Genomic DNA, 26,196 nt, shown 5'->3' with positions numbered 1-26,196 from the left:
ATGAAATTAAAAATACTCTAGAATGAACAAATAGCAGAATAACTGAGGCAGAAGAACGGATAACTGACCTGGAAGATAAAATAGTGGAAATAACTACTGCAGAGAAGAATAAAGAAAAACAATAAAAAGAACTCAGGACAGTATTAGAGAACTCTAAGACAACATTAAACACACCAACATTTGAATTATAGCGGTCCCCAAAGAAGAAGGGAAAAAGAAAGGGACTGAGAAAATATTTCAAGAGATTATAGTTGAAAACTTCCCTAATATGGGAAAGGAAATAGTTAATCAAGTGCAGGAAGCACAGAGAATCCCATACAGGATAAATCCAAGGAGAAACACATGAAGACACATAACAAAGAAAGTATCAAAAATTAAATACAAAGAAAAATATTAAAAGCAGCAAGGGAAAAACAACAAATAACATACAAGGGAATCCCCATAAGGTAAACAGCCAATCTTTCAACAGAAACTGTGCAAGACAGGAGGGAGTGGCAGGACATATTTAAAATGATGAAAGGGAAAAACGCACAACCAAGATTACTCTACGCTCCAAGAATCTCATTCAGATTTGACAAAGAAATGAAAACCTTTACAGACAAGCAAAAGCTAACAGAATTCAGCACCACCAAACCAGCTTTACAACAAATGCTAAAGGAACTCTCTAGGCAAGAAACACAAGAGAAGGAAAAGACTTACAATAACAAACCCAAAACAATTAAGAAAATGGTAATAGGAACATACATATCCATAATTACCTTAAATATAAATGGATTAAATGCTCCAACCAAAACACAGACTGGCTGAATGGATACAAGAACATGGCCTGTATATATGCTGTGTACAAGAGACCAACTTCAGACCTAGGGACACATATAGACTGCAAGTGAGGGGATGGAAAGAGATATTCCACAAAAATGGAAATCAAAAGAAAGCTGGAGTAGCAATTCCCATATCAGACAAAACAGACTTTAAAATAAAGGCTATTACAAGAGACAAAGAAAGACACTACATAATGATCAAGGGATCAATCCAAGAAGATATATATCAATTGTAAACATTTATGCACCCAACATAGGACAACCTCAATACATAAGGCAAATGCTAACAGCCATAAAAGGGGAAATCGACAGTAACACAATCATAGTAGGGGACTTTAACACCCCACTTTCACCAATGGACAGAACATCCAAAATGAAGATAAATGAGGAAACACAAGCTTTAAAATGACACATTAGACCAGATAAACTTAATTGATATTTATAGGACATTCCATCCAAAAACAAGAGAAGACACTTTCTTCTCAAGTGCTCATGGAACATTCTCCAGGATAGATCATTTCTTGGGTCACAAATCAAGCCCTGGTAAATTTAAGAAAATTGAAATAGTATCAAGTATCATTTCCAACCACAATGCTATGAGACTACATATCAATTACAGAAAAAATCTGTAAAAAATAAAAACACATGGAGGCTAAACAATAGAATACTTAATAACCAAGAGATCATTGAAGAAATCAAAAATACCTAGAAACAAATGACAATGAAAACACGACATCCCAGAACTATGGGATGCAGCAAAAGCACTTCTAAGAGGAAAATTTAGAGCAATAAAATCCTACCTCAAGAAACAAGAAACATCTCAAATAAACAACCTAACTTTATACCTAAAGCAATTAGAGAAAGAAGAACAAAAATACCCCAAAGTGAGCAGAAGGAAAGATATCATAAAGATCAGACAAGAAAAAATGGAAAAGAAATGAAGGAAACAATAGCAAAGATCAATAAAACTAAAAGCTGGTGCTTTGCAAAGGTAAACAAAATTGATAAACCATTAGCCAGACACATCAAGAAGAAAAGGAAGAAGACTCAAATTAATAGAATTAGAAATGAAAAAGGAGAAGTAACAACTGACGCTGCAGAAATACAAAGCATCATGAGAGATTACAAGCATTATATGCCAATAAAATGGACAACCTGGAAGAAATGGACACATTCTTAGAAAAGCACAACCTTCCGAGATTGAACTAGGAAGAAATAGAAAATTAAAACAGACCAAACACAAGCACTGAAATTGAGACTGTGTTTAAAAATCTTCCAATAAACAAAAGCCCAGGACCAGATGGCTTCCCAGGTGAATTCTATCAAACATTTAGACAAGAGCTAAAACCTATCCTTCTCAAACTCTTCCAAAATATAGAAGAGGGAGGAACACTCCCAAACTCATTCTACGAGGCCACCATCACCGTGATACCAAAACCAGAGAAAGTTGTCACAAAGAAAGAAAACTACAGGCCAATATCACTGATGAACATAGATGCAAATATCCTCAACAAAATACTAGCAAACAGAATCCAACAGAACATTAAAAGGATCATACACCATGATCAAGTGGGGTTTATCCCAGGAATGTAAGGATTCTTCAATATATGCAAATCAATCAATGTGATAAATAAACCATATTAACAAATTGAAGGAGAAAAACCATATGATCATCTCAATAGATGCAGAAAAAAACTTTTGAAAAAATTCAACACTGATTTATGATAAAAAACCATCCAGAAATTAGGCACAGAGGGAATTTACCGCAACATAATAAAAGCCATATATGACAAACTGACAGCCAACATCATTCTCAATGGTGAAAAACTGAAACCATTTCCACTAAGATCAGGAATAACACAAGGTTGTCCACTCTCACCACTATTATTCAACATAGTTTTGGAAGTTTTATCCACATCAATGAGAGAAGAAAAAGAAATAAAATATTCCAAATTAGAAAAGAAGGATTGAAGCTGTCACTGTTTCCAGATGACATGATACTATACATAGAGAATCCTAAAGATACTACCAGAAGACTACTAGAACTAATCAATGAATCTGGTAAAGTAGCAGGATACAAAATTAATGCATAGAAAACTCTTGCATTACTATACAATAAAGATGAAAAATCAGAAAGAGAAATTAAGTAAACACTCCCATTTACCATTGCAACAAAAAGAATAAAATACCTAGGAATAAACCTATCTAAGGAGACAAAAGACCTCTATGCAGAAAACTATAAGACACGGATGAAAGAAATTAAAGATGATACCAACAGATGGAGAGATATACCATGTTCGTGGATTGGAAGAATCAACACTGTGAAAATAGCTATACTACACAAAGCAATCTACAGATTCAGTGCAATCCCTATCAAACTACCAATGGCATCTTTCACAGAACTAGAAAAAAAAATTTCACAATTTGTATGGAGACACAAAAGACCCCAAATAGCCAAAGCAATATTGAGAAAGAAAAACAGAGCTGGAGGAATCAGGCTCCCGGACTTCAGACTATACTACAAAGCTAGAGTAATCAAGACAGTATGGTACTGGCACAAAAACAGAAATATAGATCAATGGGACAGGAAAGAAAGCCCACAGATATACCCACACACACATGGTCACCTTATTTTTGATAAAGGAGGCAAGAATATACAATGGAGAATAGACAGCCTCTTCAATAAGTGGTGCTGAGAAAAGTGGACAGCTACATGTAAAAAAATGAAATTAGAACACTCCCTAACTCTATACACAAAAATAAACTCAAAATGCATTAAAGACCTAAACGTATGGCCAGACACTATCAAACTCTTAGAGGAAAACATAGGCAGAACACTCTATGACATAAATCACAGCAGGATCATTTTTGACCCACCTCCTAGAGAAATGGAAATAAAAGCAAAAATAAACAAATGGGACTTAATGAAACTGAAAGCTTTTGCACAGCAAAGGAAACCATAAACAGGACGAAAAGACAACCCTCAGAATGGGAGAAAATATTTGCAAGTGAAGCAACTGACAAAGGATTACTCTCCAAAATTTACAAGCAGCTGATACAGCTCAATATCGGAAAAACAAACAACGAATCCAAAAATGGGCAAAAGACCTAAATAGATATTTTTCCAAAGAGGATACACAGATAGCCAACAAACACATGAAAGAATGCTCAGCATCACTAATCAATAGAGAAGTGCAAATCAAAACTACAGTGAGGTATCACCTGACACCAGTCAGAATGGCCATCATCAAGAAATCTGCAAACAATAAATGCTGGAGAGGGTGTGAAGAAAAGGGAACTTTCTTGCACTGTTGGTGGGAATGTAAGTTGATACAGCCACTATGGAGAACAGTACAGAGGTTCCTTAAAAAAGTAAAAATAGGGCTTCCCTGGTGGCGCAGTGGTTGCGAGTCCGCCTGCTGATGCAGGGGACACAGGTTCGTGCCCCGGTCCGGGAAGATCCCACATGCCACGGAGCGGCTGGGCCCGTGAGCCATGAGCCATGGCCGCTGAGCCTCCGTGTCCAGAGCCTGTGCTCCGCAACGGGAGAGGCCGCAACAGTGAGAGGACCGCGTACCGCAAAAAAAAAAAAAAAAAAAAGTAAAAATAGAACTACCATACAACCCAGCAATCCCACTCCTGGGCATATACTCTGAGAAAACCATAATTCAAAAACAGTCATGTATCACAATGTTCATTGCAGCTCTATTTACAATAGCCAGGACACGGAAGCAGCCTATGTGTCCATTGACAGATAAATGGATAAAGAAGATGTGGCATATATATACAATGGAATATTACTCAGCCATAAAAAGAAACACAATTGAGTTATTTGTAGTGAGCTGGATGAACCTAGAGTTTGTCATACAGAGTGAAGTAAGTCAGAAAGAGAAAAACCAATACCGTATGCTAACACATATATATGGAATCCAAAAAAATAATAATAATAATGGTTCTGATGAACCTATGTGCAGGACAGGAATAAAGACACACACATACAGAATGGACTTGAGGACACGGGGAGGGGGAAGGGTAAGCTGGGACGAAGTGAGAGAGTAACATTGACATATATACACTGCCAAATGTAAAATAGATAGCTAGTAGGAAGCAGCTGCATAGGACAGGGAGATAGCTCGGTGCTTTGTGACCACCTAGAGGGCTGCGATAAGGAGGGTGGGAGGGAGATGCAAAAGGGAGGAGATATGGGGATATATGTATATGTATAGCTGATTCACTTTGTTATAAAGCAGAAACTAACACACTATTGTAAAACAATTATACTACAATAAAGATGTTTAAAAAATAAAATAAAAAAGAAAAAGAAAAGAAAAGGAAGGAAGGAATAGAGAGAGAGAAGGAGGGAAGGAGAAAAAAAGTATTCCCCACAAGTGCCTTTGGACCTAAGGAGGACCTAAGGAAGCAACATACAAACATCATTTGTTTCTTCTAATCCTAGTGGACTCTAATTCCCACAACTTACTTAGAATTTAGGTTCTGAAGTCTCTTTATATGGTGAAAATAACACAATCAACCATCAAAAATTTTGCTCAGTAATATCATTTCACTAAGTTCAACACTGACTCAGGGTTTTCTTGTTCCCTACAGTTGTGGAGGCAGGTTACTGTCCACTGTTTGAGGTATGCAGCAACTGTTTCTGAGAGAAAGTAGAATTCTGTCTCAGATTATGCTGTGTGCAACATTACTGGGTGGAGTGCACATTTGTTCACTTTTATGGCCAAGTTATCTGGAAGCTGCCCTGCTAAGAATTGGTTTGTCAGCCCCAAACTAGCATGATGATTTAACTATTACCCCAACAGGAACACCGTTGGTTCTTGACTCAGAGACTGCTTCTTTAAGTCAGTTCCAAATCTCAGTCCTTAAGACTGGAACTTCTGGGAAAGGAGCCCCTAGTTATGATCTTAAAGAACCTCTGAAGTGAAAAGCAGCATAGCAGGGAATAAATGAAATGGCAGGAAGAGAGGGGTATAAAGCTCTGGCATTAGGTTTTAGCTAAAGCACTGAAGACAAATGCATGTGGATCTGTAGTACAGTAATGGTGAAATGTAGAATTTTTTTCTTTTAAAATGTGTTCACACCTCTGAGTGTGAATATATAATCATTAGTGAGTGGTAATAGGAGGAACTGTAAACATTAACATAGTTTTAAGACACTGGTGAAGTGATACAGAAAAGAAGAAACTACAAATTTGATTTCACAATAAAAAGAAATGCTTGTTACAGAAATTCACATAAATTTCATAGCACTGATGGCCATTGCTGTGTAGAATAAAAGGTATTATACTTAATAAGAGTATGTTAAATTACTGCTGCTTTGTTTGACTTCATGTGTTCTGTTAGTATACGCTCTTCTGCATGCTCTGCTCACTATTGTTTTTAGTCCAACTGAATTGAAATGTAATTTGTTTTGTTCACCACCACAAAATATTATTTAGGAGGAAAGCAAATTTATATTTCAGCATCACTGACAGTATTAATATGAGTGCTTTATCAAATAATATCATATAATTATAAGAAGCCTCTTCAAAATAAATATTTATGCCAAGATGAATTTTCTTTTTTATAAGAAAATATAATATCTATGCACATATATATTATGGTTCAGAGATTGATAGTTCATTACATTTATTGTGAAAAATAGTGCAAATATCATTTGGAGTCATACTAGCATACCCCCAAATGCCATTAGCTTATGATGATGGAAATTTCTCATTCACTTTGCAATTCAATGCTGATACTCCTGTGCAAAGAGTTGCTTTCTTCCATGTAGTAATTCAGGGACCCAGGATCCACCTACTTTGTAGGTCTTCTACCCCCCCAGGGCTTCATGGTCCTCTGCGCCCAGCCAGTAGAAAAAGAAAGAATATGGAAAGGGCATATCTATTTTTTAAAAGGTTTGCCTTAGAAGTGACACATTATTTCCATCACTTTTCCACTGCATTTTGCTTGACTACTACCACCTAAGGATTTGCTACCATCACTCTTTCTCCCAGGTCTCCTAGTTCTTAAAAGTTATTCTTTGTCCCGCTTCCCATTAGGAAATTAAGAACACAGGCACTGAGGACTAGAGGAAAAGGTAAGTGAAGGTCACTTACTGATTCTAGGAATCAAGTCATTGATGATCTAACATCAGTACAATTGCAGGGAAAAGGTTGAGCTGGGAGCCACTGGTCCATCTTTAACCCATTGGCATCTCTTCCCTTAACTTGCTGGGTAAACTTGGAAAAACAGTTGTGCTCTTTGAGCCTGTATTTTTGTAGTTACAAAATAAGGGAACTGTACTAGGGACTACCGCATAAACCATAATTTGAGATTAAATTACTACTTAAGGCTGCATTAAGTAATAACCTCATGGTCCGGCCATTGGTAAATGTATGCTTTCCCTTATTGTTCTCGAAATATTAAAAACAACTCAGAGACTTTATTAGTAATAGTACTACTACCACTACAACTATTACTACAATTTGAATTAAAATGGCTCTATTGAGCACTTACTATATTCCATACATTCAGCTAAGTGAAATGTATATCAAGCTCAATCAGCCATAAGTAGCACAACTGAGAGACATCTCGAGCCAACTCTGAAACCATAATTCCTCATGGCTGGATTATACTAGACTCACAGACCACTGTAGGGAACCAATGGATAAGAAGAATTATCATTAGGTGGTTCTACCGTATCTGTGTATCTATGAACTCAGGCCAAAGAGTAAAAAATCACTCTGGCCCATGATTCCACCAAGTGCCCTGCTTCAGTTTGAATACTTAGTCTCAGTTTCCTTATTCAAAAAATGAAATTTATGTAACTTACCCTACCTCCTTCAAATGCCTTAAGTACCATTTAAGCCACTGTTCCAAAGCAGTAAAAGCCCAACTTCTGAGAATTAACTGTATGAACATAAGGTAATGGAGCCAACTCAGTTATCCACGATAAGAGATGACAAGGAAAAGTAAGGCTAAATTAAATATACAGGTGTCTCCAAACCATATTTTTGCCATCACCTAAGCTCTTAACCAGTGCTAATAAGCTGCAAAATAAATAGATTTGAATTTTATCACTTTACCTCTCCACCGCCTACTCTTGTCTGTTTTAAGTGCTAATGGGCAGTCAGCCACCCTTTAAAAGGCAGGAAAAGCAGAGGCTGGACTGTGCAATCAATAGACTGGATAATTAGTCCCTGAGTAATTGAGAGTTAACTGTCTTCTATTAACTTCACCCCATTACTCCCAGAATATGAATAAGCCAGAGCAAGTTGGACATGAATATGAGAGAGCAAAAGAAAAAAGAAGGGTAGTAAAGGAACACAGTTCTTTATATCATATGATGTGAACTCTAATGACACAAAACCAAATGACAACGGCAGCCTTGCAAGGTAACTCCAAACATGACAAGATGGCCCACGAGAACTGTAAGGGAGTTGTTTCCCCTCAGCACCAAATTACTTTTCTCTTTTCTTCCTACAACAAAAGACTCACTCCAGGCTTTGGCTGTGTTCCCAAAAGACTGGGTAATTAAGCAGGTAAGATTTCCAAGGAGAAATAAATATTTTCCAGTTACTAGACACTGTCACTGGGCTTTGATTCAAATGTGTATAATTTCTGAACAGAAAACATAATGAAAGGAATGTTTCACAAATTAATATAAAGCCCAAAGGCATACCTGGCAGTCTTTTACATGAAATCATTGTCTTTCATGAGCCAGGAATGTCGACCGAGTACCCATCTTGGAAAATGTTTTTCTCCTTGTAGTATTAGCACTGGTTTTACAGAAGGAAAACTCAACTTGAAGAAAAATACTTATAAAATACAACCTAAGCCTATTTTTTCTAGGTGTGAAGGCATTTTAAAAAATAATGATATTGGTTTCAGCATTATCAGTGGAAATGGTGGCTCTTATTCAGAGATTGAGAAGATAAAGAGAAGGCTTAAATGAAATGCATAATTTCATAGAGCAACTAATTCAAGTAAGAGGTCTGGATATAGATGCTGGGCTCTAGGACCAGAATTCCAAACTACTATTCTTTAAAAATAATGTGAAACCCTGAAAAGTAAAATGGCTTAAGAAGCTGAGGAAATTCCCCCCCAAATATAATTTTAACTATGCAATGAGAATGAGTCAAGCACAGGTTGAATGAACAACTTCAGAATGTTGGAAAATGACTGAGTCATCACTGGGAAGAATGAACAATTTTTTTCCCTTACAGTGGCGACAGGTTTAGGGTGATCATCCTATACTCTCTTGTCTGTTCTCTCTATAGCAAAAAAATAAGATAATGGTTTAACCAGGCAATGGGGATATACTTAGTGTGATCACAGTTTATATGAACTTGACTTAGGAAATTTGAAATAATGTGATAAATATATTTATAAAGCTAATTTTATGCAAAATAGAAAATAACATGAATAACAAAGAATTAAACACATCAAGAATTGCTTAATTTCTAAGACAATGGTGAGCTGGCTGAGTTTTAAATTCATCTGAATCAGTAAATACGCTTATTATGTGAGCAACACATTTTTATGTTTTGCATAAAATTCAGGGTGCATATCATGTCATCATTTTAATGTTCACCATCAGCCTGATTTAAAATCTTTTTACAGTCTTTATTTTGCAAATGATTAAGTGGCCATAATGGTACTTAGTGCCAGAGGAAAAAAAATCCTGAAATCAATAATTTGGTAGTAAAATTTTGAGGCAATAAAATATTGAGATAAAGTCTGTGCCTGTTATCAACTTATTGTCTGTCGGATTCAAATACATCCTTCATTGCCTGCTCAATGAAAAACAGAAGGACGCTTTAAGTATTTTTTCCTTTGCTAGTTGGCACGATGCTAAGCTTTGTCAAGAGGGTGCAGGAAGGACACTGCATGATAAAAGGGCTTTCCTTCTTGGTTCTGCTGTGCTCCTAGGCAGGCTCCTGCAACACAGGCAGCTTCTCCTGTAGCACATACTTGCACTGGCAGCACAGAAGCTTCCTTAGCACGTGGCTCCTGTCATGTATGTGTGTGTTAATAGCTGCACCCAGAGGCTAGAAGTTTCCCCAGTCATCTGCCTCAGGCAGTTCTGTAACCATGGACATCATGGTGAGCACCTTCCCCAGCACCCTCAGAGGTAGATTTCTGACAAGTTCTAAAGGGCAGATTTCTAGCAAATTCTACCAGAGCAGCAACACAAGATTTATTTGCCATCCAGCAAGCTACATCTGTGCCATCTCTTTCAAGTTCTGCATCTCAGGCTTGAAGAGGCAATTCGTCCTTGGGTCCTTTATCTTATCCCTAGGGATAGGGGTTGTTCTTTGTATCAACTGATTCTACAGAATTTGCTATTATTAGCCAACTCCTAGTAACTATAATCCCCTTTATAGCTAATAATTCTTTATTATAACTTTTCTTGTTCAAATCACTTTGTGGATTCTGTCTTCCAAATGGACTCTGACTGATACAAACTATGACAGAACCACTGTGATTCTGCATAAGGTTAATATTAAAGAGATCATTGTAAATACCTTAGAGAAAATTCTGAGAAAAGAAAAACAATTTTTAAAATATGCTAGAAGTGTGAATATTTGTGCATTTGAAGGAGGTATCCACTGTTTATATTTATTCTTCTAAGAAATTCTCTTGAATTAGGATAATTTTAAATTATGCTATTTCTTCAGGAACCCATCCCTTATATGTGACTGTTCCATACACACACAAAAGCTTTCTAAAATGTTGTTGATGTCTTACGCATGACACAGTCTCACTAAGTGTTGAGTCTACAATTTATGCATAAATATAATCTTTTATAACTGCAAATATGAAACCACACACTGACGAAAATTACAGAATGTTTAAAAATATTTTGAAATTGCAATGAGGTATGACTTTGTTCTCAAAGCAACATTCTTTTATGCATCTCTTACCAGAACCTGCATCATGCTGATCCTGTCTGTTCAGTCAAGTATCTTTTTCCTTGCACTGAAAAGGAGTCACAGGGGGAATAAACTACTAGGCAGAATGGATTAGCATCCAGCTTGCAGACCACTGTGAATATTTATAGAGCATTTGAGTATCATAAGCTGAGTCTTCTTCTCAAAGCACTGTTTATTTTTAATATGAGATCAGACAATACCTGAGAAAAGAAAAGTCTGTGTGTGTATGTGTGTGTACACGGACATATATGTAAATGTGCTCACATCTGTGTAACTTGCCCACTGGCATTTTTCCTATGGTATTCTCAGTCTCTTGGACCCAGTTCTGTCTTTCATCTCTCATTTTAGGTATCTTACAAAGTCTAGAACTAGACCTTTTTCTTGAGACATGAGAAATGGAAGCCGAGTTCACTTTATGAAAAGAAAACAGGCTCCTTCAAGAGAAATCAAGAAATACAGATAAGCAGTGCTTGCTTCGGCAGCACCTATACTAAAACTGGAACAATACAAAGAAGATTAGCATGGCCCCTGTGCAAAGAAATACAGATAAGCAAAAGTCTATAACTAATACCCATAATTCCTCTAACTTAACCGGAGTCAATTCCTGTTACCACCTTGTATACACATACACATGTATGCACATTAACATATGAAAATCACATTCTCCAGGATATTTTTAATATGAAATATTTGCATTTACTGTTTTGTAACAGATTTTTCCAATTAGTCCACTTGTATTATATTTTATATTCAGTACCACAACATTTCAGTATTGAAAAGAGTACAAGGTAATAATATTAAATAACTAAAAGAGGAATATGAAATACAAAAGAATTATTTTTTTTAAGTTTGAAAAAACCCTCGAACTAGGAATATTTATTTTCTAACAAAGCATTGTGTTGACCAAACAAATTGCTTTTGGCTAAGTCCCCTTCTTTTGGAGGAAAACAGCACTATTTTTAATAATTAGAATTATTGAAATGCAACTAAAAATGCATGAAGTATGTCCAGATATATAAGAAATAGTGGTCAGATCAAAAGTTTAAGGTTCAGAGACTGATATCTAGAATAGGAAACATCGAAGCAGATCAGGCCAGTTGGTTCTCACTAAATTTTATATTTTATTTCCATGCCCAAAAAGAAAAAGTTGATAAGCTGTCTCAAAGTCAGTTATGAAAAATCACTCTCTCTTTCAAACAGGTTGGTCAAAACGAACTTCATAAATCAAGTAACTTAGTGAATTAAAAGTTTGCCACAGGATAAGTACTTTCTCAGGCAGTGTGTGTGCGCACAAGTCTGTATCTTAATTGTAGGAAAAAAGCGCTGTCTAAAATACCTCAAGTAGGGACGTCCCTGGTGGTGCGGTAGTTAAGAATCTGCCTGCCAATATAGGGGAACACAGGTTCAGTCCCTGGTGTCGGATAAAATATCTCAAGTAGGGCTTCCCTGGTGGCACAGTGGTTGAGAGTCCGCCTGCCGATGCAGGGGACACGGGTTCGTGCCCCGGTCCGGGAAGATCCCACATGCCGCGGAGCAGCTGGGCCCATGAGCCATGGCCACTGAGCCTGTGCATCCGGAGCCTGTGCTCCGCAACGGGAGAGGCCACAACAGTGAGAGGCCCACGTACCACACACACACACACACACACACACACACACACACACACACACACACAAATCTCAAGTAAAGGCTGTTCTTTCTTATACAATCATATCTCAGAAAAGTAACTTCACTAAAGTGTAAATTCCAGGATAGATTTTTTTCTTCTGCCAAGAAAACTAAAAGGATCAGATTTGTGTCACCATTATCTAAGAATAAGATGACATCCTACGTTATTTCAACCTGAGAGGATAAAGAATTTCCTAATATGTAATGATTTATTATTTTTTTATTTATTTTTTTGGTGGTACGCGGGCCTCTCACTGCTGTGGCCTCTCCCATTGTGGAGCACAGGCTCCGGACGCGCAGGCTCAGCGGCCATGGCTCACAGGCCCAGCTGCTCCGTGGCATGTGGGATCTTCCCGGACCGGGGCACGAACCCGTGTCCCCTGCATTGGCAGGCGGACTCTCAACCACTGCGCCACCAGGGAAGCCCTAATGATTTATTTTTGATGTTGAACAAGCCACTTGTGGCAATATGTAAGCCAATTTAATATATGTTTCAAAACATTATGTTGCTATTAGTAAACAGAATCCCCTACCAAAATTAAAGACTTAACAGCAGTAAATAAACTTACTTTACTGAAACATTAGACAGAAATAGAAAACACAACATTTTTCATACTTTTCACTTAAAAGAAATTACAATATGATTCCCAAAGGATTTCAATATAAAAGAATTTTCATCCTATTTTTTAGTATTTATATACTGCTAATTTCCAACACAAGAAGATAACCCACAGAATCACATATTGGGAAGTTCAATTCTTTCAGGACGAATCTGGAAAACTTCCTGGATAATATATCTTCATAATAAATTACAGAAAACTCAGAGGTTTAGACTGATCAAAGAAGCAAAGAAGGATCAATAATTACATCTATGCTCGATGGACAGATTGTTCACCTAGGTAAATCTCTACACAGGGTAACCACCATCTGGCTGCTTTAGAAGACAGGATGTCATTACAATTAAACTCATAATATCCTGACATTTAAACTCTGCAATTCCAAATACCCTACCCAAATACCCATATCATGATTTAGTAAGCCTTCAGAATCACTAGAGAAGTAGAGTTTCACTTTGGCAATTGAATGCCTACTACATTAAAAATCCCTGTTTTAAGAGGTATTGAAACATCCACAAAATAAGATCTCTACCCTTTAGGAATTAAAATATAATTAGGAGAGGACATAAATGTGAAAATTACAAATATTAGCTTGTTTTAAGAGACAGCCTTCAAACAGTAAACCTTTACCCATGTATATTAAGTAAACTATGGTTTCAACCCTAGCCATAAATGTATTCTTAAATTACAGTATTCAAAATTCTTCATAATTTTTGAAACTTATGGGTATTCAAGTAAAGTATTTTGATGGCTTAAGTAGAAAAAGATCATCAGTAATTTCAGACTGCTTTCCTCTTATAAAATGCTGACTGTGAGAAAACCAAAACCTCAGCAACAATATCGCCTCAAACTACATTATAAAACTATTGTTGGAATGAAAGTATTAAATGGTAGGAACACTAATGTATCATCAAACACTTAATTAAGAATAAATGAAATCCTGAATCCTGTAAACAAAATTGAAAACTTGGGCAACGAGGTTGTCAGGGCAGGAGAAATTTTCCTATACCATCTTGAGTTCTTGTGGTTGGAGTAATAATAAAACTGACACAAGACAGACTAACAGGAGATAAAGAAACAAATTTTAATTCATACACACAAAGATCTCATAGAAACAGAATATAAGATGTGGCCAGAGCAGGCAGCTTTTATACTTTTTAGACAAAGAAACAATAAATTTATGAGCAACTGACATGACAAAAAAAACTTAGGCTTTAGGTGAAATTCATTAATTAATTAATAATTAGTGAATAATCTAAACAGAGTTTGGGCTTTGGGTAGTAAATTAAAGAAGTAACAAGGTTTGTTTATACAGACTTCTCAGCCCGAATTCCCACTCTCTGGCCATAAGGGCATCCTTCTACCATGTGTAGGGAGGGCACCTTTCTTATAAGGGATTTATTTCCTGCTTTCAAGGAAACAGAGAGGAGGATCAAAAGTGTTCCCTTGCACCAACTGTTTCTTAAGTAATTTTAATTCAAAATAATCAATATGCCACTGAGAAATACTTTGGGTTGGCCTGCCCTGGACCCCAACAAGGTTAAATCTCTGATGTATAAACTCAAGAGGAGAGTCTCAGTAAATAATTACTGTGTATATTCAGAATTATTAAGTGTTTACAGAATAGAGGACTTATATAGTATTATAAAACCCCTCATCAAATTCTCTGGGGTTGGGACACATAATTTTTCGAGGCAGAAGCCCGGTGTGTCCCCCTTTGCCTGGCATAGCAATAAAGCTATTCTTTTCTACTTCAAAACAAAAAAAGGAATAGAGGACTTATAAATCTTCCAGAGATATTCTGGATGGTGGGGAGATAGATAACCTCATTTTTATATTTCACAAACACACACACACAAATAACCATAAGAGTCACAATGATCTCAAAAGGCCCACTGATGATTAAAAAACACAGCTGATTTAGGGTTAAATATTGCTTTCTCCAACATGCAATAACAATCTTTTTTCTGGGTAGACAATTACTGATGAAAAGAAGTTGCACACTAACATTCGCCCTAAAAGGTGGAGACAACAGTTTAGAAGTACCCTCAAATTTTGTTTTATAATTATAAAGAGTTGGATTCCAAACTTCCCTGATTTGGGGGAAATTGCTATTCGATTCTTAAGTGTCCTGAGAGTGTACCTCCACTGCTTCTCAAAGAAAAGTACCAGAATTTTCCCCCTTCAGAAGTCTGACTTCCCCATGATACATTTTGAATTGAACCATGGTTGACAGTTTTATTACAAATATGTTGCACTTGTAATTGTTACACCAAGGAAAGTGATTGAAAAAATTTGCAAAGTTATAAAATTGGACTTCAGTTTTATGGAGAATGAAGAAATAAATGTTAGCTTTAAAAACAGTATCCTCAGAGATGTATATATCAAAACAAAAAGATTCAAATTTGATTTATTATTCACTTTAGGTATAGCACTTTCTGATCTGGAAAAAAAAACTGTCTAAAATTATTCCACTTTACATAAGTGGTGACAAATCACTACTTATAGATTTCTTTCCAAAAGTCTCACTGTCGGTGACATAAAAATTGCTTGAAAGGACTCTGTGTGTTGCTATTTTAACATCTCTCACCACACTATACAAATGCCAGTCTGACCATTCTGCCTTTAGGGCTTTCACAAAGCAGATTTCTTTAAAGGTTACAGGTGAAGTTATGTCTTCTAAGAATGTCAGCTCTCTTGACAGTTCTTCATGATGTCAACATGGTTGATACTAAAATTTAGGTAAACATTTAATTTGGGAGAGGATTCTATTCACATTTGTTAATTGTTTAATATATTAGTTTTATTTTTAACAAAAGCCATCCTGCTTCATTTGCATAGCTTTTAGCTTTAATTCTTTTATACTTTTCATCAGTTAAAATTACACCTTTAGACCTTTGGATCATTAGGCACTAGAGGGCAGATGTTTTATTTAGAAATAGTATTCAGTCCAACCTGGGTAAAGGAGACTTTGTCACACTCTTCGTTAGAAATTCTCATCAACAAAAGAGCAAACTGTAAAATTTTGAAAACTCACTTGCAGTTAGAAGGGATTGAATATTGTAACATTTAGAAAACTATTTTTGTGTTATTTCACTTAAAAAGAGTTGAAAAATATATTATAAGCTTTTTTGTATTTTTACACAACTCAAAAATGAATTCAAATAAGAAAAATAAGTGTGGCAAGCCTTTACGTCATCAGCTGGGCAAATTATTATGCACTTTTGAATTAAAAGAAAAGTTGCACAAAAATTCAGTTTGTAATAAAATGAATTCTAATGCAAATATGCAACAATTTATTCTATCCTGGTGTTTGGAAAGGTTTACTTTCACTACCTGAGTAACAGCCCACAGACTAAGCTAATTAGTGTTCTAAATTGTATTAAAATATTCTATTACAAATTAGGTATTTTAAAACTTTTTCTATTCAACAAACTGAATTGTTACTGCCTTGGGTTTTTTTGTTTTTTGTTTTTTGCTGGGTTTTTTTTTAGTAACAATTGGGTTGGCAGTTTGGTAATGCTTTTGCCAATGATTTAATGTCAACCAAAATATACCTTAAAAACTCAAAATGTATCCAACAAAGATGCAGAGAAAATATATAATTTAAAAGTTAGCCAGTCACAGCAAAGGGAATAAAGAACACAGCCTCACAATTAGCTGCTGGACAATCACTGAAAGGAAGACACTGGAACTCACTAAAAAAGACACCCCACATCCAAAGACAAAGGAGAAGCCACAATGAGATGGTAGGAGGGGTGCAATCACAGTAAAATCAAATCCCATAACTGATGGGTGGGTGACTCACAGTCTGGAGAACACTTATACCACAGAAGTCCACCCACTGGAGTGAAGTTTCTGAGTGCCACGTCAGGCTTCCCAACCTGGGGTTCCAGCAACAGGAGGAGGAATTCCTAGAGAATCAGACTTTGAAGGCTAGCGGGATTTGATTGGAGGACTTCAGCAGGACTGGGGGAAACAGAGACTCCACTCTTGGAGGGAACACACAAAGCAGTGTGCACATCAGGACCCAGGGAACGGAGCAGTGACAGCACAGGAGACTGAACCAGACCTACCTGCTAGTGTTGGAAGGTCTCCTGCAGAGTTGGGGGGTGGCTGTGGCTCACCATGGGGACAAGGACACTAGCAGCAGAAGTTCTGGGAAATACTCCTTGGCTTGAGCCTACCCAAAGTCTGCCATTAGCCCCACCAAAGAACCCAGGTAGGCTCCAGTGTTGGGTTGCCTCAGGCCAAACAACCAGCAGGGAGGGAACCCAGCCTCAGCCATCAGCAGACAAGTGGATTAAAGTTTTACTGAGCTCTGCCCACTACAGCAACAGTCAGCTCTACCCACCACCAGTCCCTCCCATCAGGAAACTTGCACAAGCCTCTTAGATAGCCTCATCCACCAGATGGCAGACAGCAGAAGCAAGAACAACTAAAATCCTGGAGGCTGTGAAACAAAAACCACATTCACAGAAATACAGACAGATAAAAAGGGAGAGAGCTATGTACCAGATGAAGGATAAAGATAAAATGCCAGAAAAACAACTAAATAAAGTGGAGACAGGCAACCTTCCAGAAAAAGAAGTAGGAATAATGATAGTGAAGATGATCCAGGACCTCGGAAAAAAAAGGAGGCAAAGATCGAGAAGATGCAAGAAATGTTTAACAAAGACATAGAAAAATTAAAGAACAAACAAACAAACAAATAATACAATAACTGAAACAAAACTGCACTAGAAGGAATCAATAGCAGAATAACTGAGACAGAAGAATGGATAAGTGACCTGGAAGACAGAATGGTAGAATTCACTGCTGCGGAACAGAATATTGAAAAAAAATGAAGACAGCCTAAGTGACCTCAGGGACAAGATTAAACACAACAACATTCGCATTATAGGGGTCTCAGAAGGAGAAGAGAGAGAGAAAGGACCAGAGAAAATATTTGAAGAGATTATAGTTGAAAACTTCTCTACCATGGGAAAGGAAATAGCCACCCAAGTCCAGGAAGCGCAGCGAGTCCCGTTCAGGAAAAACCCAAGGAGAAACACACTGAAACACATAGTAATCAACTTGGCAAAAATTAAAGACAAAGAAAAATTATTGAAAGCAGCAAGTGAAAAACGACAAATAACATACAAGGGAACTCCCATAATGTTAACAGCTGATTCCGCAGAAGAAACTCTACAAGCCAGAAGTGAGTAGTACAATATATTTAAAGTGATGAAAGGGAACAACCAATATAACTCTACCCGGCGAGGATCTCATTCAGATTTGATGGAGAAATGAAAAGATTTACAGACAAGCAAAAGCTAAGATAATTCAACACCACCAAACCAGCTCTACAACAAATGCTAAACGAAATTCTCTCAGTGGGAAACACAACAGAAGAAGAGGACCTACAAAAACAAAAACAAAACAATTAAGAATACGGTCATAGGAATGTACATATAGATAATTCCCTTAAATGTGAAGATTAAGTGCTCAACCAAAAGACACAGGCTTGCTGAATGGATACAAAAACAAGACCCAGATATACGTTATCTACAAAAGACCCACTTCAGACCTAGGGACACATACAGACTGAAACTGAGGGGATGGAAAAAGATATTCCATGCAAATGGAAATTGAAAGAAAGCTGGAGTAGCAACATTCATATCAGATAAAACAGACTTTAAAAAAAAGAATGTTATAAGAGACAAGGAAGGACACTACCTAATGATCAAGGGATCAATCCAAGAAAAAGATATAACTATTATAAATATATATGCACCCAACATAGGAGCACCACAATACATAAGGCAACTGCTAACAGCTATAAAAGAGGAAATCGACAGTAACACAATAATAGTGGGGAACTTTAACAGCTCACTTACACCAATGGACAGATCATCCAAAATGAAAATAAATAAGGAAACAGAGGCTTCAAATGACACAACAGACCAGAGAGATTTAATTGATATTTATAGGACATTCCATCCAAAAACAGCAGATTACACTTTCTTCTCAAGTGCACACAGATTATTCTCCAGGATAGATCACATCTTGGGTCACAAATCAAGCCACAGTAAATTTAAGAAAACTGAAATCATATCAAGCATCTTTTCTGACCACAATGCTATGAGATTAGAAATGAATTACAGGGAAAAAAACGTAAAAAACACAAACACAAGGAGGCTAAACAATACGTTACTAAATAACCAAGAGATCACTGAAGAAATCCAACAGGAAATCAAAAAATACCTAGAGACAAATGACAATGAAAACACAACAATCCAAAACCTATGGGAAGCAGCAAAAGCAGTTCTAACAGGGAAGTTTATATTTATATAAGCCTACCTCAAGAAACAAGAAAAATCTCAAATAAACAACCTTACCTTACACCTTAATGCACTAGAGAAAGAAGAACATACAAAACCCAAAGTTAGTAGAAGGAAAGAAATCATAAAAGTAAGAGGAGAAATAAATGAAATAGAAACAAAGAAAACAATAGCAAAGATCAAAAAAACTAAAAGCTGGTTCTTTGAGAAGATAAACAAAATTGATAAACCATTAGCCAGACTCATCAAGAAAAAGAGGGAGAGGACTCAAATCAATAAAATTAGAAATGAAACAGAAGTTACAATGGACACCCAGAAATACAAAGCATCCTAAGGGACTACTACAAGCAACTCTATGCCAATAAAATAGACAACCTGGAAGAAACGGACAAATTCTTAGAAAGTTATAACCTTCCCACACTGACAGGAAGAAATAGAAAATATGAGAAGACCAATCACAAGTAATGAAATTGAAACTGTGAATAAAAATCTTCCAACAAACAAAACTCCTGGAGCAGATGGCTTCACAGGTGAATTCTATCAAACATTTAGAGAAGAGCTAGCACCCATCCTTGTCAAACTCTTCCAAAAATTTGCAGAGGAAGGAACACTCCCAAACTCATTCTATGAGGCCACCATCACCCTGATACCAAAAACCAGACAAAGATACTACAAAAAAAAAGAAAATTACAGACCAATATCCCTGATGAATATACATGCAAAAATCCTCAACAAAATACTAGCAAACAGAATCCAACAACACAGAATCCAACATACAGCATGATCAAGTGGGATTTATTCCAGAGTTGCAAGGATTCTTCAATATATGCAAATGTGATAACCATATAAACAAAATGAAGAATAAAAACCATATGCTCATCTCAGTAGGTGCGAAAAAAGCTTTTGACAAAATTCAACACCCAATTATGATAAAAACTCTCCAGAAAGTGGGCATAGAGGGAACCTACCTCAACATAATAAAGGCCATATATGACAAACCCACAGCAAACATCATTCTCAATGGTGAAAAACTGAAAGCATTTCCTTTAAGATCAAAAACAAGACAAGGGTGTCCACTCTCACCACTATTATTCAACATAGTTTTGGAAGTTCTAGCCATGGCAATCAGAGAATAAAATGAAAAAAAAGGAATACAAATTGGAAAAGAAGAAGTAAAACTGTCACTGTTAGCAAATGACACGATACTGTACCTAGAGAATCCTAAAGATGCTACCAGAAAACTACTAGAGCTAAGCAATGAATTTGGTAAAGTAACAGGATACAAAATTAATGCACAGAAATCTCTTGCATTCCTATACACTAATGATGAAAAATCTGAAAGAGAAATTAAGGAAACACTCCCATTTACCACTGCAACAAAAAGAATAAAATACCTAGGAATAAACCTACCTAGGGAAACAAAAGATCTGTATGCAGAAAACTATAAGACACTGATGAAAGAAATTAAAGATGATACCAACAGATGGAGAGATATACCATGTTCTTGGATTGGAAGAAACAATATTGTGAAAATGACTCTACTACCCAAAGCAATCTACAGATTTAATGCAATCCCTATCAAATTACCAATGGCATTTTTTATGGAACTAGAACAAAAAATCTTAAAATTTGTATGGAGACCCAAAAGACCCCAAATAGCCAAAGGAGTCTTGAGGCAAAATAAAAGGAGCTGGAGGAATCAGACTTCCTGACTTCAGACTACACTACAAAGCTACAGTAATCAAGACAATATGGTACTGGCACGAAAACAGAAACATAGATCAATGGAACAAGATGGAAAGCCCAGAGATAAACCTACACACCTATGGTCAACTAATCTATGACAAAGGAGGCAAGGATATACAATGGAGAAAAGACAGTCTCTTCAATAAGTGATGCTGGGAAAACTGGACACCTACATGTAAAAGAATGAAATTAGAACACTCCCTAACACCATACACAAAAATAAACTCAAAATGGATTAGAGACCAAAATTTAAGACCAGACACTATAAAACTCTTAGATGAAAACATAGGAAGAACATTCTTTGACATATATCACAGCAAGATCTTTTTTGATCCACCTCTTAGAGTAATGGAAATGGAAACAAAAATAAACAAATGGGACCTAATGAAACTTATAGCTTTTGCACAGCAAAGGAAACCATAAACAAGATGAAAAGACAACCCTCAGAATGGGAGAAAATACTTGCAAACGAATCAACAGACAAAGGATTAATCTCCAAAATATATAAACAGCTCATGTAGCTCAATATTAAGAAACAAACAACTCAATCCAAAAATGGGCAGAAGATCTAAATAGGCATTTCTCCAAAGAAGACATACAGATGGCCAAGAGACACATGAAAAGCTGCTCAACATCACTAATTATTAGAGAAATGCAAATCAAAACTACAATGAGGTATCACTTCACACCAGTTAGAACAGGAATCATCAGAAAATCTACAAACAAAAAATGCTGCAGAGGGTGTGGAGAAAAGGGAACCCTCTTGCACTGTTGGTGGCAATGTAAATTGATACAGCCACTATGGAGAACAGTATGGAGGTTCTTTAAAAAAGTAAAAATAGAATTACCATACAATCCAGCAATACCACTTGGGCATATACCCAGAGAAAACCATAATTCCATAAGACACATGCACCCCAATATTCATTGCAGCACTATATACAATAGCCAGGTCATGGAAGAAACCTAAATGCCCAACGTCAGATGAATGGATAAAGAAGATGTGGTACATATATACAATGAAATACTACTCAGCCATAAAAAGGAACGAAACTGGGTCATTTGTTGAGACGTGGATGGATCTAGAGACTCATACAGAGTGAAGTAAGTCAGAAAGAGAAAACAAATATCTTATATTAACTCATGTATGTGGAACCTAGAAAAATGGTACAGATGAACCAGTTTGCAGGGCAGAAGTTGAGACACAGATGTAGAGAACAAACATATGGACACCAAGGGAGGGAAAGCCGTGGGCGGGTGGGGATGGTGGTGTGATGAACTGGGCGATTGGGATTGACATGTATACACTGATGTGTATAAAACTGATGACTGGGCTTCCCTGGTGGCGCAGTGGTTGAGAATCCGCCTGCAGATGTAGGGCACACGGGTTCGTGCCCCGGTCCGGGAAGATCCCACATGCCGCGGAGCGGCTGGGCCCGTGAGCCATGGCCGCTGAGCCTGCGCGTCCGGAGCCTGTGCTCCGCAAAGGGAGAGGCCACAACAGTGAGAGGCCCGCGTACCGCAAAAAAAAAAAAAAAAAAAAAAAAAAAAAAAAAAACTGATGACTAATAAGAACCTGCTGTATAAAAAAATATATAAAATAAAATTCAAAAAAATTTTTTAAAATAAAAGTTAACAATGTTGTGTAAAATATATATCTAAGGAAAAGTAGTATTAACATTACAAAAAAAAAAAGAAAAATCAAATGATCGTATGCCAGTGTTCATCCAGGGAAAATTGCAGGCAAAGCAATAATATATCAAGGTTTTGAAGATTCATAAGACCACAATGAAATAAAAGCATCATTTAGGTTTATTACACCATCACATGAACTTCATGCCCAATCACCCAGCTGGTTCATAAGAATCAGGAAATAAAGTCTGATTCCTCCTGTCCGACACTGACTGTAGGACAGTTACTTCACTGTCCACCCCAAGTTCTGGAATTACCACTCTCCCTCATGCTGGAGAATTCTTAAAACATGTTTAAGCATTCCAGGAAATCATTCATCTCTGCTATTGGTCAAAGTTTAAGAACTAGCATGGGTTCTCAGAGTTGCTTTTTACAAAATAGCTTATGTTAGTATAGGACTGTTATAAAACTACTTCCCCAGTAGTTATGACCTTCCATCCTTAAATTGGTATAGATAGCTCTGCTAACCTCCCTCAGATGTGAGGTATGATACCATGGCACACTGCCATCTCACATGTTACCATCAACTCTAAGTTTATCATCAATATATAAGAGTCTCTAAATTGTGTATTTCCAATTAGGGATTTGTTCTGTCTTCCACTCCTGAGTACCAGGATTTCATCTTCGTTTATTTGGAACCCATCTTTATTGTAGGTGTATATCTAGTTGGCAGCCATATAATGACTTTTTCCACCCTCAGAGCCCCACCTCCAGCTGTCTGTGACCAAGTGCCAATTCATGTTGCTATTTTTATTGGTTCACCAAACCTGCAGCAGCTTCAATAAGAGTTTATAAACTTATATGTTTAAATTTTAATGTTAAAGGTAGTACATATCCGTGTTGCAGATATATACCATCCTAACACTCCTACATGCTGAAAGAAACAAAGGAATACAGAAGGGAGGGAAAAAGATAAGGAGTAAGGAAAACAGGGAAGGAAGGAGGGAGGGAGGGAGAGAAAAGGAGAAAGAAGGAATGAAGAAAGGAGGGAAGGAGGGAAGGCAGGAAGGTAGAAAGTAAGGAAGGAAAATTTCTGCCTTTAACTAGCTGGTTGATTATGGGGAGAAACCTTGCCTGCCTGGGTGTCATTTTTTTTTTTTTTCAGTTTTAACAGGTAAATCCTGATTTGTACAATTTTATTTTTGCAAGCATACATTTAATTGAATCTGAGGCCAAGTCCAATATATTAAACAAAGGTTTGGCTGTTCAGTTCTCTGATCTCTGGCTCCCTCAGAATACAGCATGATAATCCTCAGGATAAGAAAATAATAACTACATTTAATGAGACCTTACCATATGTCAGGCATTCTGCTATGACGGTCACATACACTATTCATTTTTCTAGGAAAACAAGCTATTAATATATACAGAGAGCAGTATGGAGTATTGGTTTAATACTTAGGATGCAGAGTCAGTCTGCTGGGGTAGGAATGTCAAGGCTAACCCTTGCTTAACTATATCATTTAAACAAGTTACTTAATTTGGCTGTGCCTCGGTTTCTTCATCTGTAAGAAAGAAATAATATTACTTTCCTTATGGGAATAGTGGTGTGGGATTTAAATCAGAAAAACTATCCAAGCACATAATAAACACTCAATGCACATGAACCATTCTTATTAGATCCAATTTATAGGTTAGAAAAGTGGGGCTCAGAGAATTTAAGTAACAATCCTAAATCACATAGCAATCAAAGGTCACAGCTAGGGCTTCCCTGGTGGCACAGTGGTTGAGAGTCTGCCTGCCGATACAGGGGACACGGGTTCATGCCCCAGTCTGGGAGGATCCCACGTGCCGCGGAGCGGCTGGGCCCGTGAGCCATGGCCACTGAGCCTGTGCGTCCGTCCAGAGCCTGTGCTCCACAATGGGAGAGGCCACAACAGTGAGAGGCCCACGTACCGCAAAAAAAAAAAAAAAAAAAAAAGTCACAGCTAAAGATCAACCCTGTCTGCAACCCCTAAGTCATGCTCCTACCCACTATATTAGATGATTTCTTAGATCCTCACCTTGAGATCACCCATAATTTTGTGATATATTCACCCAAAGTTAAGTCATCAAACTGTTCTTATCTTTTTAATTGGCTTATGTTTCTGACAAACTGATTTTAATAATTTTAAAATACAGAATCTAGCTACTTTGGTATTGCTGTTTGTAAACTATTGTTATGCACATATGAAAATAAAAACCTTTTAAACAGGTTCATAGTATTATATTACATGATATCCCATAATCACTTTCACTGATTCTTGGTCATTATATTTTTTCTCCAGATTTTAGGGAGAGGGATTTTTGGTTTTATTTTGTTACTAAAACAATACTGAAATAGATACTCATTTATAAAAATCTCTGTGCACTGGCATGACTCTATAGGAATTTCTAACATTGATGACATTAATACCACTGTTAAAAAAGTATGTGCTTTTTATACTATGCTACATACTGCCAAATCTCCCTTCAAAAAGTTACACCAATTCACATGCTCATGTGAGTCTATTTCCCCTCTCTCGACATTTTTTAAAATAACAACATAATTTAAGAAAATTCTTTTTAAAAAATTTTTAAATTTTATTTATTTTTTTATACAGCAGGTTCTTATTAGTTATCCATTTTATACATATTAGTGTATATATGTCAATCCCAATGTCCCAATTCATCACACCACCAACTCCTCCCCAGCTGCTTTCCTCCCTTGGTGCCCATACGTTTGTTCTCTACATCTGTGTCTCTATTTCTGCCCTGCAAACCAGTTCATCTGTACCATTTTCTAGGTTCCACATATATGCATTAATATACGATATTTGTTTTTCTCTTTCTGACTTACTTCACTCTGTATGACAGTCTCTAGATACATCCATGTCTCTACAAATGACCCAATTTTGTTCCTTTCTATGGCTGAGTAATATTCCATTGTATTTATGTACCATATCTTCTTATCTGCAAGAACATTATGTTGGTTGGCTTTTTATTTATTGATATTCTACTGTATTTTTTTAAAGGATTTGAGGTAGTTTATAACTTCAACATACATATAAATGTGACTGTTCAATTTAAAATATAAACAGTAATACATACCAATAAAAAGAAGAGCAAATACATCAGAAAATCAGAAGGATTTACTCCTGAATGCCTAGCACTTCATGAGTAAGAGAGATAAATCCCTGGTCTCATATAGCTTATATTTTAGTAGAATAAATAAATTAAAATATGAATAAATGTTATTTTAGTTAGCAAAGAAGGCTATCAATAAAGTAAAACAGTGTAACAATGGGCAGAGTTATTTTAAATAGATTAATTTAAACAGAGAGATAATACGACTACATTTCTATACTAGAGAACAATTCAAGTGGAAGCAATCAGTAAAGTTTTAAGCACCAGTTGGAAGACAGAAAAGCTCTATTATA

At 36.6% G+C, this 26,196-nt stretch overlaps 1 long non-coding RNA gene and 1 other non-coding gene across 2 annotated transcripts in view; one reads left to right on the top strand and one right to left on the bottom strand.

The window, feature by feature from the left end:
* Positions 1-26,196, bottom strand: part of LOC136794035 (uncharacterized) — a 596,196-nt gene that overhangs the window by 315,382 nt on the left and 254,618 nt on the right. The window lies entirely within an intron of this gene.
* Positions 11,219-11,322, top strand: LOC131756470 (U6 spliceosomal RNA). The gene has a single exon (XR_009335650.1). It is a non-coding gene; the product is annotated as a U6 spliceosomal RNA (small nuclear RNA).

This window comes from Kogia breviceps, chromosome 4 (genome assembly GCF_026419965.1).
Source record: "Kogia breviceps isolate mKogBre1 chromosome 4, mKogBre1 haplotype 1, whole genome shotgun sequence".
Lineage (NCBI taxonomy): Eukaryota > Metazoa > Chordata > Mammalia > Artiodactyla > Physeteridae > Kogia > Kogia breviceps.
This window is presented reverse-complemented; position numbering and strand designations above follow the sequence as displayed.